At 39.6% G+C, this 20,573-nt stretch overlaps 1 protein-coding gene across 1 annotated transcript in view; it reads right to left on the minus strand.

Annotated features, from left to right (window-relative positions):
• BPGM (bisphosphoglycerate mutase) overlaps positions 1-20,251 on the minus strand; it is a 49,394-nt gene extending 29,143 nt beyond the window's left edge. Inside the window, exons 1-2 of the mRNA XM_077770707.1 lie at positions 20,066-20,251; positions 17,496-17,660 (exon numbers count right to left, since the gene is read on the minus strand). The gene's annotated coding sequence lies outside the window, so the exon portion shown is untranslated. The remainder of the gene's footprint in view (positions 1-17,495; positions 17,661-20,065) is intronic.
• Positions 20,252-20,573: the final 322 nt, after the last annotated feature.

Consider the following 20,573-nt stretch of genomic DNA (forward strand, 5'->3'; position numbering starts at 1 on the left):
AGTTACGGAACAAGAGAAACCCATGAAAATACCCAAAGCTCGGCACGAGGCCCTTTAAGCTCATCTTAGTAGGTTTGAACTAGCACATAAAACTTTGAAGCAAGTGTCAGAACTTTTGGGTGGGCAAGAAGGATAAGGAATGGTGGGTTTGCCTGACCGCTGGGAAATTGCCCTTCTTGATTTCTGGAAGCTGCCCGACCTACTGTTTGGAGTCCTCTTTTGACTTTTTCCTGTTTCATCCTCATAACAAGTTCAGTAGGTGTGTGGCCTCCAGGCATAAACGTAAGCCTAAATTAAACACAATTTTGAGATCATCTTTCCACATTTTTGACTGTGTGACGCACTATGTATTGAACTCATTATCACTCAGGCGTTTGTAGTTAGCTCTGCATATCATTTCTCTGTCTTTGAAGACAAGTATCAGTTCCTCCTGGGATCTCAAAGACGATGGCTTTACTTCTGGGAGAACGCAAATCCAAAGCCTGACAGGTTGCAGCAGGTGATAGGTCCCACCTAGTGATAGTTAGAATTTACCTTGCACAAGATTGACCATAATCAGGTCAGAGCAACTGGAGGAGTTAGCTTCCAGTCTTGACTCCCAGGAATGTAGCTTCTAAATCCTATACTCTTACTCACTTGTTTTTCCTCTTCTCTGTGCCAGATGGGGACAAAGTGAGGAAAAAGCTTTTCTACTGCAGTGTAACATCAACGCTCCCTACTCCATGCCCACCAACCCTACTGGAGTCTAAAGACAGCCATTCACATGTCAGAGTCTTACAGCATTTGACATTTAGGGATCCTTACTTAGGACTTAAGGACCCCTGCTCCTTGGGTTTGGTTTTACTGTTGTGGATACATACCCATGGACTGCTAGCTGGTCACCTAGAACATTAACAATACCGGACACCACTTGCATTTTAGAATCTTGTTGTACAGGTGAGAAACCTGAAGTTTAAAAGATTTACATTCACAATTATGTAGCAGGTTGGGGGTGGGGGGTGCAGAGCTGTGACAAGGATCCAAGGTTGCCAATTTATAATTCTGAGAATATGTTTCCTCTTCCACTGCCTCCCCCATCCCTCCCAAAAAGCAATAGTTTTTTTTTTAATTTTTTAAAATGTTTATTTACTTTTGAAAGAAAGAAACAGAGACATGAGTGGGAGAGGAGCAGAGAGAGGGAGATGCAGAATCTGAGCAGGCTACAGGCTCTGAGCTGTCAGCACAGAGTCCAGCATGGGGCTCGAACTCACAGACCATGAGGGCATGACCTGAGCTGAAGTCAGACACTTAACCAGGCACCCCAATAGTTATTTTTAATCAAGGTTACTAGTGTTAAAATTAAGACCAATCAAGAGAAATTTAATCCTGATACAGCAAGCAGTATAGATATGAAAGTAACTCAGTGTCACCATCCACTGCTTTGCTTCCGGCCACTTCAGTGTAGTCCCGTCTTCATCCAAACAAGAAATGAAAATGCAGTAATTTGGAGCACCTGGGTGGCTTACTAGGTTGAGCATCCAACTTTGGCTCAGGTCATGATCTCAGAGTTCGTGGGTTCAAGCCCTGTGTCGGGCTCTGTGCTGACAGCTCAGAGGCTGGAGCCTAGTTGGATTCTGTCTCCCCCTCTCTCTGCCCCTCCCCTGCTCGTGTGCATACACATGTGTTCTTTTTCTCTCTCAAAAATAAAAGTCTAAAAAAGAAAATGCAGTAAATTATCACAGCTGTGTTGTCTCTGTTTTTCTCTCTGTTACGTGTGTATATTGAAAAGTCAATGTTAACACATGTGGTAGTTTAAGGATTAGTAGCAGGCTGTCTTATTTAGGACCTGAATAAAATACTTTTATGATAGCATACATACCTGGCCAAAATAATTTCACAGCTATTTATATAGCCTTTGAGGTAGGGTTGAGCTGGTCCACCAAGCATCAAAACATCATCCATTGACCAAGGCAATTCTGCGTTTTTCTTCCCTGCAGAGCCATTGGCTCCCTCCCCCACCCTCCCCCCAGCAAACTCCAGAATTCACTGACCCTATATCCAATGTACAGGGCTGTCTCCTTGTCTTCAGAGGGTCAGGCCACATCCTGATCTGGCTGTTTGCTGCTAGTATTTCGTCTCCCACCACACCCTACCTCCTTCAGAGTCAGATTAAAATCTATCACGCACAACCCGGTACAGTAGGGTCATGTTCGGCCCCCACCATCTCCCTACTAAGTACAGGACTCCTCTAACTGAAACCAAAAGCTGGAAATGCTCCCATGAATCAGGCACATAGACCCACCGAGGAGACGTTAAAGCCATCTGTCCGTTCACAAGTGAAAACGTGGAATCCTCATCTCGTAGAGTAGTATGAGGAATAACAGAGGCAATTTTGAAATCGTTTCACAATCTGCGAAGCACCTTACATCAGCCATTTAATAGAACTGGGAACTTAGACATCTGCTTGACCTCAGCCTGTGTCCCCATCTGCGAAATAGGAATAAAACCTAGGTGACTAATGTGAAAATTCAATGAAATAATACAGTGTGTACCTGGCACATGGAAAGCATTCAATAAATGGTAGTTATTCATAACAGTTAACACTAATGATAGATGCAAAGTGTTCTCACTACTTAGAAGTACTCTTACTTTAAGAACTCCAGAAAATTGGGGTCTTGTGCCTTCCTTCCCTTTCCTGCTCTCAAGCAGAGACCTGAACTCCTACAGAGGATACAGGACAGGCGTCTCCCAGTTATCTCCCGGCCACCCGGAGAAGCGACTGTCAGGAAGTGAAGATGGAGAGGGTGCAGACCCACTGACAATTTCCCCATTGTAGGTCTCAACATTGAACATCTTTGGGCAGGTAAAGAGCCCGGATGACTTTTTTTTTTTTTTTTAATTTTCCACTCTGAGGTCTGGAGTGTGTAGGGACACCCAGAACTCAAGGACAAGGGAGGGAGGGAGGAAACTTGTAAAAAATCAAGAGGCACCTTTCCCCCATCCAAATATTTTACCTCACTATTGAGGAAAAGGGCACATTTTTTTAAAATGCTTGTTTTTCTATGGTGATGAACAAAGTAGTCACAATTTCTGCCCAGTGGAGTTGCTTCTTGCATGCTGTGTCATAATTACATACTGGAACACTATATTGAAAAATATTAACATTTATTGTATAAAGTTTAGAAAGGAAAAAGTTTAAAATACCCATAATCCAGGGCACCTGTCGGTTAAGTGTCCAGCTTTGGCTCAGGTCATGATCTCACAGTTGGTGAGTTTGAGCCCCACATCGGGCTCTGTGCTGACAGCTTCTGGAGCCTGGAATCTGCTTTAGGATTCTGGGTCTCCCCCTCTCTCTCTCTCTCTGCCCTTCCCCTGCTCGCGCTCTGTCTCTCTCCCCCTCAAAAATAAACATTAAAAAATCAAAATGCCCAGAATTTATCATTGACAATTTTTATTTCCTTCTATAAATCAATTATTTAAAAAAAAACAAAACACCCTGGAATCCATAATGTATCTACTATTTTATAGCAACATTTACTTAATTTATTATGAACATCTCCCTCTGTCATTTAAAATTCGTTTTCAACCTGTAATTCCATCATGTGAATGTGCCTTCAAGAATTAGGTCTCACAATTCAACCAGTCTGCTACTCCTGGACATTGTGGGTGTTTCATTGTCTTGAAAAGATTCAGGGATTTAAATGGGCTGCTTCTTTCCCCAAATGACAGGGTGCTCTAGAAATGTCTGTTGAACCAAAGGGACTGTCTGCTGGCCACAGTTCTTTTTTGCCAGGGCTGGTAAGGTGGCCAGGAATTCTTTTTCTCTGTGCCCTGGCATTGCAGGGCTCAGAGAGCTAAAGCGATGTAAGCCTGAAAGCTCCTGGAGGGATTGCCCTTTAACTGCTACTTCCCTCAGGGTTTCCTGAAGGAAAAGGAGTTTAGGTGACAGAAAATTGAGGGAGGGAACAGACAGGGGTCCATTAATAGAACCTTACAAAACGCCTGGCCTTTGTGTTTCCATTTTACAGATGAGGAAAGTTAGGCTCAGAGAGAGAATTTGTCCAAGCCTGCAGAGCTAGTTAAGAGAACCAAAGCTTGACTCCTAGGCTCAGTTCTAAAATTTTGACTCTTTCCACCATGCTTCCCACTGCTCCTAAACGCTGATGGATAGAACCTCATTCTTTTTTTTTCCTGTGAGAAATCAGTCTTCTAGAATATATATTTATATCTACTACCGAAAAATACCCAAAATCACCTCCTGACTTTCCAAGAATTCCTTCTGTCTATGGGCTTCCCGAGTTGGCTCACTCTATACCAAAAGAAAATAGCTTTGGTTTTTGATGAATAATCAGATGATTTAGCTTTTCCCCACATATTGCTTGTTTTCTTATAGAAGTGACCTTACTGTATACATTGGAAGGTCAGAGTCATAAAAGGAAGTTCTTATAAATCCTGCAGCAATTTAACAACATTACACATAGTTCCCTTAGCTTTGGGGATTTATGAAGTATTCCTGTGTATGTGTGTGTGTATGTTTATATGTATATGTATGATATGAAATGTGACTTAAATATATTTATGTATATATATGATATGAAGCATGTATATAGCAATAAATCTATTTTTCTGGTTTGGCTCATAAACAGTTTCTGAAGGGAATTCTAAAAAAGATTTTCCAGAATTGCTTAGAGCCGTGAAGCATTCTTGAAGTGGGTTTATAACATCCTAATATGATACCTTGAAGCCAGTAGCATGTATTAATATGGAGGTGTCGTTTCTAGAACATGTTGCTAAAGTCTCTTTATACAGTCTAATCAAAATCAATTTTAATCAAGGGTACATGTTTTAAAATACCTTTTTTTTCCCCATCCACCCACCAACACACACACACACTACCAATACCCTAACCCAAGCTACCATCACCTCCTGCCTGGATTTTCTCAGTAGACTCCCAACCAAATTTTCTTGAATTCATTGTTGCTCTCTTTTAGGCAGCCCAAGTGATATTGGTAGAGTGTCTTTGGAGTCATAGATCACAACTGATCTCCCAGACCCCCCAGCTTAAAACACTGCAGTGGTTACCCATTATTCCTAACGTTGGCCTTCTTCCCCCCCCCCATAGCCACGAGGCCTTTGTACGCGCCTTTTCCCTGCCTAGAATCCTGTTTCCTCCCAAGTTAAAGTATAGAACAGTAATTCAAGTTGCCTAATTCCCGGGCTGAATCTCTAATGTAGCTATATTAGTGGGGACTAATAATTAGCCAGCAGGAAGAAAATATGACTTGGAGGTTGAAAAGAAGTGTAAGAGTGTAAGCTTTGGAAGCAGTCTGCCTGACTCTGTCCTGTGCCAACCCTGTGAACTTGGGCAACTTGTTTCACATCCTTGCCTTATTTAAAGATCCCTACCTTATCAAGTTGCATTATTTAAATAAGTTAACATACAGAAGGAGGTCAATAACATTTAGCTTTAAAAAGTCTCCACGGGAGATTAAGGACCCACCCAGTGTTATTTCTTATATATAGAACAAAATTAACCTTGTTCATATTCTCTTTTCTTCTGGAGAAAAACTGATACAGTAGGCAACTGGGGGGCCCTCTTAGGGCCGGAGAAGGCTGGTCCTAGCTGATAAGCTTTCAGGGTTGCACTACGTAAGGTAAGGCATATGATTACTTAGGGAAAACAAGTGCCAGGCCGCAGAAGCTAGTGTGTTGAGAACAAATGAAGCCTACGGGTTTAAAAAATATGGAGGGACGAAAACTAAACTAAAGAAATCTAAAATAGTATTCAAAAACCACAACAGCAAACCAAAGACAATCTATTTACAAATGAAATTATCATAAGTTTCTGAACTAAGTCTTGTTGTAAAGTATCCTTTCCTTGCATAATAAACATTTTTGTAGCTACCTGAGGTCCCAGAATTTTTTAACAGAATGTTTTCTGGTGGCTTTCAGGGCTATCATTTCTGTAGCTCCTTCGAAGTGGTGTTTTGGGTCCAGAGAGAAGCTACTTCACTTACAGGTCTGTGACTCCAAGGTGAGGGAGACTCAGCTCTTTATGTTCCTCATCTGAATCTTCACAGAATCTCTCCTACATAAATGTAAAAAATTGCCTGATTGGCTTCAGAGTTTTCAAGTACAGAATAATGAGAATAAGCAATTTGTTACCAGTCTTGCAACCATCAGCCGGTACCAACAACTGAGTGTCGGTCTATTTTATGCCAGTTGAGTATCCTAGTCTCTGACACTGTCTCTCAGTGGGATGGCACCTGCGTGGTAAATCACCTGCGTGGTAACCACAGAATGTGAAAGTTAGCAAAAAAACGTCAGCTCTGTAAACTAGGTATGGTTTATAAGGTGAGTAATGGCTAAGGCATGAATGCCGATGATTCTTGATGTGCTGAATGACGTGCTGAAACTCAGGGGGTTGTGATCCGTGATCACTCCGTGACAGCTGAAGCAGAGAACTTGCGACGCCAAATGACCTACATTTCTTCACCTTTGGAATTTTAACCAAGTATGTAAAAGCCAGGCATCTATATCGTGTGCTAAAACGTCCTTTGTGTTGGAAAGTATTTTTAAGACCAATAGCGAAGAGCCTGTGTTCTCAGCTCCAAATCAAATTATGTTAGGCGAAGTATTTACAACAGACTAACTCTTAACAAAATATTGTGGAAAAAGTTACATCTTTTTTATCTCCCCAAAAGGGTAAATTTAGCAAATATATATAACTCATTATATTGTCAGGTATATAATATATAAATATCTAGTATGTATTCCTCTTCACTTAAGCTCCCCTGTTTTCTTATGCTTTATGGCGTCTGTACCTTCTCTAACAATGGAGAAGAAAGAAGAGCAAAAAAGGAAAAGGAAAAGTGAAAAAAAAAAAACAGTAAAATCTTCAGAAATGCATAGCATTTGGTCTTAACCAGCAAATCAAACCCAAAAGTAGCCATTCATTGAATGTCTCCTAATGTTTAAGAAATTGTGTTAGGGATTTTGAATGAAGTGAGTTAACAGTGCATTTAGCAGCTCCCATGCATGAACGAACTGTGCCAGGAACAAGAGATATAAATGTAAGTGAGATATTTTCCTTGTCCCTAAGGAGTATGGTCCAAAAGGAAAGAGACCAACTCATGAATTGTTAATTACAGTCCAACAAATATAAGTGCAAGTGTAATTATTGAGTTGTTTTGGCAGAAATATTAAGTGTGGGGGGGGGCGGCTCTGGGGGTGCAAAGAAGTTGGCAGTTGTGGTCAGTCCCTTGCAGTGTGTAATCGTTCCTCAGCTTTTCTTGTCTTTCACGACCTTGATATTTTTGAAGAGTACAGATTATTTTGTCAGATGTCTCTCAATTTGAGTTTACCTGATATTTTCTCATGATTAAACTGAGGTTATGCACATTAGGTGACAATATTGTTCTCCTTCCCGCATCATATCACAGAGTTCGTGATATTGATGTACCTTATCATCGGTGGTATCAACCTTCATCACTTGGTTAAGGTGGTTTCTGCCAGGTTTTTCCACTTAAAATTACTGAAGTTCCCTTTGTGATTAATCTCTTGGGGCAGATATTGTGAAATGATGCAAACTATTTCTCCACAAACTTTTCCCCCTAATTTTATCATCTAGTGATGGAGCTTATCCGCAACCATTATTATTGTGGTATTTCCTGATAATTTTATATTTTTCTCCTTCCTTTCATACTCATTTATTCACATTCTACCAAAGGAAAAGCTGTCACATCTCCTCCACTTATTTAATTAGTTAAAAAATTTTTTTTTACCATTTATTTTTGAGAGACAGAGCGTGAGTTGGGGGAGAGGCAGAGAGAGAGGGAGACACAGAATTCAAAGCAGGCTCCAGGCTCTGAGCTGTCAAGGCAGAGCTTGACGTGGGGCTCGAACTCACAAACCACAAGATCATGACCTGAGCCAAAGTCTGACACTTAATTGACTGAGCCACCAAGGCGCCCCTAATTAAAGATTTTTATCAGTCTGGACTCATGGATATTTATTATATTTATGGATTTGAATCTAACACTGTGATTATTTATTTTGCTGCCCAAATTTTTCCAGCTTTGGCACTTAAGAGCTAATTCAGGTTGGCCCCCAGTTCTGTTTTGTTTTAGAGCATGGTCTTACTTTCTGGCACCACAATGTCCTCCAGGTTCATCTTACATATTACCTGTCCTGGCCCTGGAGTCAACTGCTTCTCCAAGGAGCTCAGGTTCTTCGTGTTAGAGTGGTGTTTGGAAACCAAGATCTGAGCCCATGATGTGAAATTGGCTAAAATATCTGACAATTTCAAGTTGAGGAAAACTTGGACTAATTAGATTTCATATGCTTATGAGAACTGGTACAATCAGTGTGGAAAACAATTTAGCACTAGCTAGTAAAGTTGTAGGTAGGTACATTCCATGAACCAGTAATTCCACTGGAAAAACTCTTGCAGATGTGCAACAGGAGCTAGGTGCAGCTTTGTTCTGAAAAACACAAAACTGAAATAACCCAAATGCCCATCAGGAGGAGAAAAGATGAATAGTGTGGTGTATTCATAAAACAGAATACAGCAGCAGAAATGAGCTACAACTGCACACATCAACATGTTTGAATCTCAGACACATAATATTGCACAAAATGAATATGAGGTATGATTCCATTTACTTAAAGTCCATCAACATGCAAAATAAAACTATGTGGATATTTGTAGGGATGCATAAGTGATAAGATGATAAAACTAGAAAGAAAAAGAAATGATAACTACAAAATCCAGGATAGTGGTTACAGGTAGGGATGGGATGCAGTAAGCTTCAGAGATATTGATAATATATTTCTTAAGCAGAAAGGTGGGTTAATGGACAATCTTTTTACTTAGACAAGTATATGTAGATATAGATACAGTTATTGTATAATGTAGGGAGGGGAAGTTGGAGGTAGGGAAAGAAGAAAAAAGAAAAAGGGAAGCAAAGAAGGGATGGAAGGAGCCAGGGAAAGATGAGGAAAGGAAAGAAAAACAAAAAGGCAGTCCTGTAATGGTGTCTTAAGATCTAGGTTGTGGTGGTTCAAATTCTGACACCAAATATCTGTTTGGCTTTGGATGAATCACTACACTTCTCTGAGCCTCAGTTTTCACACCAGTTAAATGGGAAGCATGTACTTTGGCCTGCATCCTTTCCTGTGTTATTATGAGGATAGAATGAAATATTTGTCACTGTAGAATAGCACTTCAAAAAGTAATGAAGTGCTCTAAAATCTAACAGAAAAAGAAAATCACTACCTCAAATTATCTTGCTTCCTCATGCCAGAAAATTGGTATATCTCAATACTTATGTATAAGTTCATATTCAAGGGCTAGTGGTTTGCATCTTCCTGACTCCTTGCTCAACTAACATAAGGAGGAAGGCAAATACAGTGCATATGCCTTTCGAGAAGGGTGGTTTGCTCTGACAAAATTCATAGAAGACCAGGATAGCCAGAGCAATCCTGAGGCCTCAGGCTGCACAACTTACGAGCAGTCGTCACTGGGGAAGGGCAATGTTGGTGTGCTGCCTGGTGCTCAGAGGAGATTGCACACGTGAAGGGGCTTTTCTGAAAGACACAGTAGTAAGCACTTTCAGGTAAGGGCTCCCATGCCTCACTATCTGCCAGGCTCTGTGCTTCTTCATCTTCATGATCTCATTTCATTCTCATAACAGCCCCGTGACACACATCATATTCTCCCCATTTTGCAGATGAGAGTATAGGGCCTCAGAGAATTGAAGCAAATGACCCCAGGTCACCAAGTGAGTGACAGGAGCAGATGTCCTCCTCATGGCTATCTGCAGCCATAGCCCGTACTCAGCATGTACCCCAAATGTCTTTCGACTGACTGAAATCTCCTCAGAGGTCTTAACATCTCATGGGGATAATCGGTGGGCTGATAGGGCTCTCATCATCAGCCGACTTCTCAGATAAGTCTAGATATTATTAATATATATATTTTTTAATTCCAGTTTTGCTGATAGTACAGCATTGGAAACATCTTGGCGAATTCTAAATGGTTTGAATTATTTGTGCTAGAAAGGATCTTCCTACTGTAGTAGAATGCCCCTAAAGGGGGGAAAAAAACCTAGGAGAGATCACCAACCATGTCTAGTTTAGAGACTCGGTCTCTGTACTTAAATTTTCTCTTTGTCCCTATTCTTTGCTTAGAATAATCATCTTTTCTGTGTTTTGACTGCACTCCAAATAGGCTGATTTTTCAGCCTCTGCCTTCTGCTGTAACTACTGGCTCTTGATCTTTTGCTTTTTAAATCATTTGTTCTATTAATAAAATTCATTGCTGGATCACTTTATATTCTAGGATTTAACTGTCCTTGAATTTCTGAAATAAAACCTGTTTTGGCACAGTGTATTTTATAAATATGCCATTGGAATCCATTGTTATATATTTTATTTATGATTTTTTAATTTATATTTTTTAAGAGAGGAGTCTACAGCTTTGAGTGATTCTTAGGAAGGTTTTTGTCCTGGGTTATCCCGTCCTTATAAGGCAAATTGGGAAAATTCCTTCTTTTCTGATACTTTGGAATAATTGACCATCACAGATAATACCTGGACTCCAAATGTTTGGTAGAGTTCTCTTTGTAAATCATCCTACCTTGGGGACCTTTTGAGGGATAGACATTTTTACATGCTTTTTACACCTTCAACCCCACCTCTTACCCCTGGTTCTCCTTGATCTGTCTAACTAAGTTTTTGTTCCTCTTCTTTAGTCACTTTTGGTTGTTTGTATTTTCTATATAATCATCTAGTTCATCTAGATTTTTCAATATGTGGCAACATTTTATGTCATGTTCTCTTCTACATTTCAAATATCTTTTTTGACTGTACGAACAATCTTTTGTTATTCAAGTTGCCATCATTTCTCTCTGACCAGAAAACCTACTGACTAGTCTCCCCTATCCACTCTATGTGTATCTACCCCCTATTTTATCATTTCCTGCTCTACCCACCAGTGGGCAAAAAAGAGCTCTAAGATCTTAAACAAGTGACACACACCAGGGAAGGCTATTTAAGTAGTGAAATGTGTAGGGTCTTCCTAGCCAATCTGGTCTGTATGTTTGCAAACACCTGTCCTCCACCGTCCCCTGCTCCCCCCAGCCTAGCTACATCTATCCTATACACTCTGCCTCCCCACTCTGCCTCCATAGCTCACGTCTGCTATTGAGGAAGGAAATTAGGACGTCCTGTATATGTTATCTGGGATTCCCGGCATTATAGAAAACAGCTGCAGCACCTGATGACCAAATGGATGACCAAATGGAATAGTGCTAATGTAGCACTATTAGTGCTACAAGCCAGGCTCAGCCATATATCAATCTTCCATTAAACAAATCACTAAAGAAACTCCAATCCAGTTCTACTAGGCCTCATCCTGAAGGGAGGTAGAAAAGTAACCAATGTTCATGTGTATTGAGCCTTTACCCCTTTACAACCAACCTCAAAGTCAGCGACAGCTAAGCATATACATCTTTCAGAATTTCAAATCTCACTGCCCCACTTCACACACCTACAAGCTCTTCCTTTCCCTTAACCTCATTTAGCACTCATATTCTATGTATATCTCTGAGACACCTTGATTCTGATGCACAAATCAGCTTTTTCCTGGTCTCTACCTAGAAGTGTATTTCTTGTTTCCTTTTGGGCAGTATCCTTCCTGATCTACTGAAGTTAGGAGTTGAACAATTACCAAAGGGGAAAAAAATAAGAAGAAAGAAAGAAAAGATTTTTGTCCTTATAGTGCAAATCATTTTTTAAAAATTACACAATAGAGGATTTATATTCATCAAAACTATGTGCTTTCAGCAAACAAGGTTATGAGTGAAGTCATCAGTTCTGTAAAAGGAAAGGAAGAAAACACTTAGTTCAAAGAGAGCATTTTTTCCCCCTTCTTTTTGGTATGCAATGTCACATATTTGAACAATTAGTATCAAGTCAATTCAATGGTAGCCTGTGGTGTAATAGTATAAGCATGGCTTGGAGTCAGGAGACTTTGGGTTTACTCCCACAATTTATTATATTAGCTGTGTGACCTTAGGATAAATTTCTTAAAACTGTAACCTATTTGTCTGTAAGTTTAAGATGTTATTTAACTATAGAAACTTTAAAGCTTTGGGCTTTCTGCAAAGTGGAGAGTGAAGTTCTTCCATTAAGCCGGAGTCTTTGAAGGGGGCTAAAGTGGTCCCAGGTCAATCTCCTACCTATCTTGGGTCCCTGAAGAAACAAATACAAATCCCCAGTGAAGACTTTTGATTTGTTAAAATTAGATACAATCAAATATAATAAGAAACTAACAAACCTACCATGAATGAAAGTCAGAAGGAAACAATAACAACACATTTAAGTTCTTGAGAATTTAGATACTGAAATGATCAGATAGAATTAAATAATTATGGATCAAGTTGAAGATGGAATAAAAACTGGAAAAGGGTCAAAATACAAATCTAATGAAAATACCAGGCATATTTGAAAAAAAAAAACACTTAGAACATTTATAAATAAAATTAATTATTATAATTAATGGTTTAGTGGATGGGTTAAACAGCAGAATATATGCAGCTGAAAAGAGAGTTAAATCTGAAGGAAATACTCAGACTATAATACATAGAGACAAGGCAGTAAATATAGAAGAGAGAATAAGCTACATGGAGGATATAACGACTATGTATAACACATCTAATTGGAGTTCCAGAAGAAGAAAATAGAGAAAAGGCAGTATTTGAAGACACAAAGGCTGCAGTTTTCCCAAAACGGACAAAACGACATGAATCCAGAGATAGAGGAAACAAAAGTCCAAAAGAGAGAAATAAAAAGAAAGCCACACAGAAATATAAATTAGTAAAACCAAAGAATATCAAAGACAAATAGAAGATCTTAAAAGTAGGCAGAGAAAAAAGGGGGGATAATTTACAAAGGAGGACAAGTAGATGTCAATATCTGAATAGCAACAATGGAACCCAGAACACAGGTGAATAACATCTTCAAAGTTCTGAAGAGAAAAAAACTGTCAAACTAGATTTGTGGATTGAGCAAAACTATTTTTCAAGGACAAAGGCAATAAAGACACTTCCAGACCAACATAGATTGTATTTACAGCCAAGAAACCTTCTGTAAGTGAATTTGTAAAGAATGTACTTTAAAGAGAAGAAAGATGATTCTAAAAACAAGTTCCAGGATACCCACATGCAAAAGGACAAAGTCTACAAAAATTAGCTCAAAAGGGATCAAAGACTTGAAACTACGACACCCTTGGAAGACAGCATAGGGGTAAATCTCCATGATCTTGGATCTTGTAATGGTTTCTTAGATAGGACACCAAGAGCACAAGCAAAAACAGGAAAAGAAATATTGGACTTCAAAATTAAAATTTTTGTGCATCAAAGGACATTATCAAAAATGCACCTACAGAATGGGAGCTACTATTTGTGAATCATATAAATCATGTGTCCAACATCCAGAATGTATAAAGAACTCATATAACTTAACAACAAAAAGACATACAACCCAGTTGAAAAGTGGGGCAAACACTTGAATAGACATTTTTCCAAAGAAGATACACAAATGGCCAAGAAACACATGAAAAGATGTCCAACATCATTAGTCATCAGAGAAATTCACATCAAGACTGCAATGAGATACCCACTTCATGCTCAGTAGAATGGCTCTAATTTTTTTAATGGAAAATAACAAGTGTTGCAGGGGATGTGGAGAAATTAGAACCCTTGTACATTGCTTGCGGGAATTTTAACTGGTGCGGCTGCCATGGAAAAATCTTTGATGGTTCCTCAAAAAGTTAAACATAGAATTACCATATGAACCAGCAAACCCACCTCTAGTTATATACCCCCCCCAAAATTGAAAACAGATACTTGTACACAAATGTTCATGGCAGCACTACTCACAATAACCACATTATGCTGAGTGAAAGAAGCCAGACATAGAAAGTCACGTATTGTACGATTCTGTTTGAAATGTCCAGAACAGGCAGATCCACAGAGACAACAGTTTTCTGGTTGCCAGTGGCTGAGGAGAGGATGGAATGGAAAGTGACTGCTTAATAGCTGTAGAGTTTCCTTTTGGGATAATAAAAATGTTCTGGGACCAGATAGAGGTGATGGACTAAATGTACTGTCACTGAATTATACATGTTAAAGTAGTTAAAACGGTGCATTTTATGTAATGTGAATGTTACCACAATAAAAGAAAGTTCACAGGTACAAAGAAAGGAACAAACGTATAGGTAAATTCAGAAATTGTACAATATTATTAATGATGATGCTAATAATGTCTCATTTGTGTGGTTCTAAGAGTGAGAATGAAAATAGTAGACAACACAAACATGTGAGTTGAGAAAGGAGTAATTAAGAGTTACAGCATTAAAATCCCTACGAGACCCTTAAACATCGTTTGAGGGAATTTTAAATTTTGAGAGTCAATGGCTCTCAATTGCTTTTAACTGGGATCCATGGTAATAAATGTTTTATATTTATTTTTTGTTTATAAATGTTTATATTTGTATTTCTACTAATGCGCTGAAAACATTTTGAACAATTCTGAATTTGTGTGGTGTTCTGTAAACTGGCAAGATAAAGTTCTCTTGAGTTATTCAATATGAATACAGTTAATGGAAAGGATTTCATATTCATGCACTTTACAGAATGATCCATCTCAGTTTGAAGAAATAAGATCTGAGTGATGTTTTTATTCTTGCTATCTTGGACAGCAATCTCATTCCTCCTGGTTTCAGTCCCCTCATCTGCAAAATTAAAGGAAACTTCAAGGTTTTCCTAAAAAGGAAATCTGTAATTCACTCTAGCAAGTCCACATAGACCCCTGATTTCACACAAATGCGCACACACACACACACACACACACACACACACACACAACTGCATTCATTAAGATGAAATTTAACATAAACTCTTATGAAACATTCACAGCATTGGCATCAATCTGTTTTTTTTTAATTATTTTTATTTATTTCTAGGAGAGAGAGAGAGAGACAGCGTGAGCAGGGTAGGTCAGAGAGAGAGGGAGTCACAGACTGAAACAGGCTCCAGGCTCTGAGCTGGCAGTCAGCACAGATCCCGACTCGGGGCTCGAACCCACGAACCGCGAGATCATGACCTAAGCGAAAGTCGGCCGCTCAACCGACCGAGCCACCCAGGCGCCCCGGCATCAATCTGTTTTAAAGCAGGAAGTGATGAGAGGCGATGATTTATTGAGTATATTATATATTTTCAGAAATGATTTTTTATATGAGACATTTATGGCTTTTTAAAAATTATTTGTTGATTGGGTGTGGTGTAGTTTAGTTACTGCAACTTCAGGAGATTTTCCAGGTTAAGAAAGGGGATTATACTGGCCTGTACCAGTAATTATGTCCATATTCCATGGTAGCTAAATGGTTCATGTTTAAGTTCTTGGTCCAATTGCTGCAAGGTACTTCAAGGAACAATATTTGGTAAGTTATGTTTACGCATGAGATATAAATGTCTGTTTTTGCCACCAGTTATTTATGTTAGCTAGTCATTGTAACCATCTGTGCTCTAAAGTGAGATGTGACTAAGAGATTTGGTATCTTCAGTCCAGCACTGTCTGGTAAGATTCCTACTAGATGAAAGAGTGGAAAAGACACCCTCCACTTCAGCCATTCTCAACTCTTTTCAGTTCCCGTAAAGCCTTTTAATGATGTTTGTTTCTTGGTTGTTTTTTTTACACCGTGTGTGTGTGTGTAAAATTTCAAACATAAACAGAATAGTATAATGAACCCCACTTAACTTCAGCTACGAACATTCTACCACTCTTGTTTTATCTATTCCACCCACTCCCCAGCCGGTCTATTTAATTATCATTATTTTGAGAGTTTTTACGGTAAAATTTACATACATTGAAATTAACAGATACTAACTGAACAATTTTGATAACTAGTTAAGCCTGTGTACCCACACTCTTACCAGCATTCCATCTCATGAGAAAGTCCTCGGCCCGGGGCGCCTGGGTGGTTTAGTCGGTTAAGCGTCCGACTTTCGCTTAGGTCATGATCTCACGGTTCGTGGGTTCGAGCCCCGCGTCGGGCTCTGTGCTGACAGCCAGTTCAGAGCCTGGAGCCTGTTTCAGAGTCTGTGTCTCCCTCTCTCTCTGACCCTCCCCTGCTCACGCTGTCTCTCTCTCTCTCCTAGAAATGAATAAAACATTTAAAAAAAAAAAAAAAAAGAAAGTCCTCTGCCCTCCCAGGTGATTCCCCAAATCCCCAAAAAGCAACCACTGATTTTTTTCACTTTAGATGAGTTTTGCCTATTCCAGAATTTCATGTAAGTGGAAACATTATTTATACACCCTTCTGTGTCTGGCTGCTTTTCTCAGCATCAGGTTTGCGAGATTCAGTCATGGTGTTACAGGTATCAGCACATGAATTCGTTCTTTTTATTTCTGAGCGGTAATATACCACAACTTGCTTACCTATGCTCTTGTTGATGGACCTTTGGGTTGTTTTCAGCTCTTGGCTACTGTGAATTAAACTGCTATGAACATTCGTTAAACAGCTTCTCTTGTGAACATACAGTTTCACTCATCTTGGACAATGACCTGGATCTATAATTGCTGGATCATAAGGTAAGTATATGTTTAGCTTTATAAGAAACTACTATGCCCGTTATCATACTTTAACACTCCTACCAGCAGTATGTATGAGTTCTAATTGTTTTACATCCCCATCAACACTTGGTATTTGTCAGTCTTAAACTGTAGCTATTCTAATGGGCGTGAAGTAGTACCTCCATTTAGTGTAAATTTGCGTTTCTCTAATGACTAGATATTGAGCATGTTCTCATAAGTGTACCCTTTGGCTTAATATGTTTTTCACATGTGGTTCCCTTGCCCAGAACATTTACTACCATGCTTTTCTAATTAACTATTACTCCTTATCTAGTCCTCACTTTATTGAAGGAAATCCTTCCTCCCATTAAGTTAAGAGATAGTTGCTCATTCGATTTGATGTTAAGAGGTAAAAGAAGCGTGGAAGGCTGGGACATAAGTGGAGATGGGGGCATACCATAAAATATAAAAGGAAAGTACTATGTGGAAATTTTATTGAAGAACAGTAAGCATCTCAGCTTCAATATTTCCCTTTGAAGAGATCATCCTGTGGCTTTTGGGACGCCTGCGTTGCGCAGTCAGTTAAGCATCCGACTTCGGCTCAGGTCATGATCTCACGGTTGGCGGGTTCAAGCCCTGCGTCGGGCTCTGTGCTGACAGCTAGCTCAGAGCCTAGAGCCTGCTTCCGATTCTGTGTCTCCCTCTCTCTCTGACCCCCCCCCCACTCACACTGTCTCTCTCTCTTTCTCAGAAATAAATAAAACATTAAAAACAATTGAAGAGATCATCCTGTGGCTTTCAAGCCTGTAGAGAAAGAGGATGATTACAACTGACAGCATGAAAAATACTATTTCTTTGGAATATGGACTCTAAGTTACCATTGATCAGAGAAGCATCGCGTTCTGTTGCTGGTGTCTTTAAAGCTTCTTTCCTGACCTGTTCCCAATGTCTTCTGAGAAGATAAGCAAAAAAAATGTTCTCAGGCCTCCCTTGGTCTGACCTCCAGTGACTGCCTGCGGGTTGAGGAGAAGCTTTCAAGGATCCTATGTGGGAAGAGAAGAGGACTGCTATCAGAAGGATTACAGTTTATGCTTTCCAGATCTTGCCACCCTCGGTTGCTGGCCTTTTGGTTTCCTCCCACTGAGAAGAAGATTTAGTAGTGTGTTTATAAGTGGTTATGCCTCCGAGTAGGTACTTTTAGCACACTGTTTATATCCCCTTGTAACTCAACATTCCTATGCATGCTGATAAGCTTTCTATTGCCAGTACCTGCATCCCTTAGCCTGAGAGCTCTCTTTGACCCCAGGAGCAATCTGGGTGCCAGGCAGGCAGGAAGTGCCAGTGAATTAACATCCCTGGGAACAGCCTCAAACTAATGACAGATGGGAGTTAGGTGGCTAAGTCCTCCATCTTTCTCATCCTTGGAGTGTGACAACACCCAGGTGTGCTCTACACCACCTCCCAGAGTTGCCCGAAGTCTCCCACAGCCGTAGCATACTCACGGATTCATCTACTGGCTTCCTTCCCTTCCATGGCTCACTGCCCCTACCCCAACCCAGTGTTTCCGAGATCACCTCCCAAATAAACTCCTGGCCTTGGTCCTAATCCCAGGGTCTGTTCTGGAGAAACCTAATCTAGGCTAGCTTAATATCAAGCAAATTCACTAATAAAATATTAGGATGAAAATTATTGATAGTAAATCTTCTGATACGTTAGATGGTTCACATCCGGCATTCCTAAAGACCTAGACCTCGACCTAAAGACCTGAAATATTATTGTTCGAAAATTCTCCTGAGATAAATACCTAGCTTAAGGAATAATCTCGAAACCAGGGAAGTGTGTCTCACATATTTGAATTCAGATGAATAGTCAGCTACTTGATTTCTCGAAGCAAATCGGTAAAAGAATAATATTGTTTCCCAGCGTATTAAGATACTTCTGCGTGTAGTAAAAGGTATCCTCAACATATTGATATTTTGGTTCAATTAGTTTAGCACGTTTTTGGAAACAAAAATGGAAAGGAAGTGTAATTTTGTTGAAAAAAGACAGCTGATGCTGGTGTGTGTATAGGACGGACCCAGGAGTCCTCAGTATCCCTTGCCTTCCACACTCTCACCTAAAATATTTTGGAAAGTTTGGGCTTATGGACATGTCATGAGTTAAGTTGCATTAATAGCTCCACATGATATTTTTAGAGGTCAAGAATCTGAAGAGTATCACAAGACTGAAATAGTGTTAGGGTTTCATGGCCAAGGTGCTAGAAGTTTTCTGGCACCAAGATAGGTTTTGCTTCCTTATCCATTAAACGATCTCTTCTTAAATCCCAATTCCAAATCCATAAATTCAGGCCTGAACCTTAGTTTCATTGCCCTCCTCAAAATAATTCTCTTACAAATATTTTAGTTTTAATCTCTATGATACCTTCTAGTGCCCTAGGCTGATGTCATGATGCTTTTAGAGAAATTCTTGAAGCCAGCATAGGTTCAGTGCAAAGAAACTAATGGTCCAATTACAGATTATCTAAATCTCCATCTTTTTGCTAATCAATTAACAATGAAAGACAGTACACTTTCCTAATCAATATCCTTATAAACAAAACACCATTTTGCCCTCTCTCCCTGCCATGATTTTATTTTCTCCTAAGGAAACTGGGTCAAGTATTAATGAACATCTACAGTCGTACTTTGTTTTATTGTGCTTCACAGGTACTGTATTTTTTTTTTACAAATTGAAGGTTTGTGGCAACCTTGAGTCAAGCAAGTTTATTGGCACAATTTTCCCAATGATTGTTCGTTTTGGTCTCTACCTCACTTTTGATATTTCTTCAATATTTCAAACTTTTGCATTATTATTATATTTGAATTGCTGCAGTCTCATGAGAAAACTAGCAGATGAGGAGTTGCTTCTCGTGGATGAGCAAAGAAAGTTTTGGGTTTGTTTGTTTGTTTTTTTTTTTTTTGAGATGGAATTTACTCCTGGTGAAGATGATGTGAAGATTGTTGAAAGGATTTAGAATATGACATAAACTGAGTTGGTAAAGCAGTGACAGGGTTTCAGAGGATTGACTCCAATTTTGAAACAAGTTCTACTGTGGGTAAAATGCTATGAAACAACATCACATGCTACAGAGAAATCATTTGCAAAAAGAAGCGTCCATCAAAATGGTATATGAATTGTTGTGTTATTTTAAGAAATTGCCACAGTCTCCCATCTCCAGTAGCCACCACCCTGATCAGTCAGCAGCCATCACCATTGAGGCAAGCCCCTCCACCAGCAAAAAGATAGTGACTCACTTAAAGCTCAGGTGGTGGTTAGCACTTTTTAGCAATAAAGTATTTTAAAGTATGCACATGGTTTTTTTTAGACATAATACTATTGCACACTTACTAGACTATAGTTTGAACATAACTTTTATATGCACGAGGAAACAAAAATTCATTTGACTCACTTTATTGCAAGATTCGCTTTGCTGTAGTGGTCTGGAATTGAGTCTGCAATATCTCTGAAGTATTCTGATTATTCTCTGATTCTCCCCAGATCTGTTCTGTTTTCCTCTTCTGTGTTCTATGCCCTGGGAAGCTGACCTCTATGGACTATGTCACTCTCTGGCAAGTAGCATGCAGCAGCAGGAGGTCAGAATGTGGGAGGAGAGAGATGCCAGGGCATTTATTTCCTTCCACCCACTCTGCCTCCCTGAGGTCTTGTCTACGGCCCTATCACCAAACTACAGCTACCATGGGCCGTCCCTCTCTGACTTTAGCTCTCAGAGAGGGTCTAGTAATAGGGTTGTCTCCCCCTGCTGTTCCGACTGGGGATTGCAACCGGTCGCCGCTGTCCCTAGTCTGGTTCCTCCTGCACTGTAATCCTACCTGTATCTCTAGAAACAGTTCCTTAAACAAAAAAACAAACAAACAAAAGTCTACACAACAAAACTGAGTGTGCTCTCTGTTGAGACC

Source organism: Crocuta crocuta, unplaced genomic scaffold (genome assembly GCF_008692635.1).
Source record: "Crocuta crocuta isolate KB4526 unplaced genomic scaffold, BGI_CrCroc_1.0 scaffold266, whole genome shotgun sequence".
Lineage (NCBI taxonomy): Eukaryota > Metazoa > Chordata > Mammalia > Carnivora > Hyaenidae > Crocuta > Crocuta crocuta.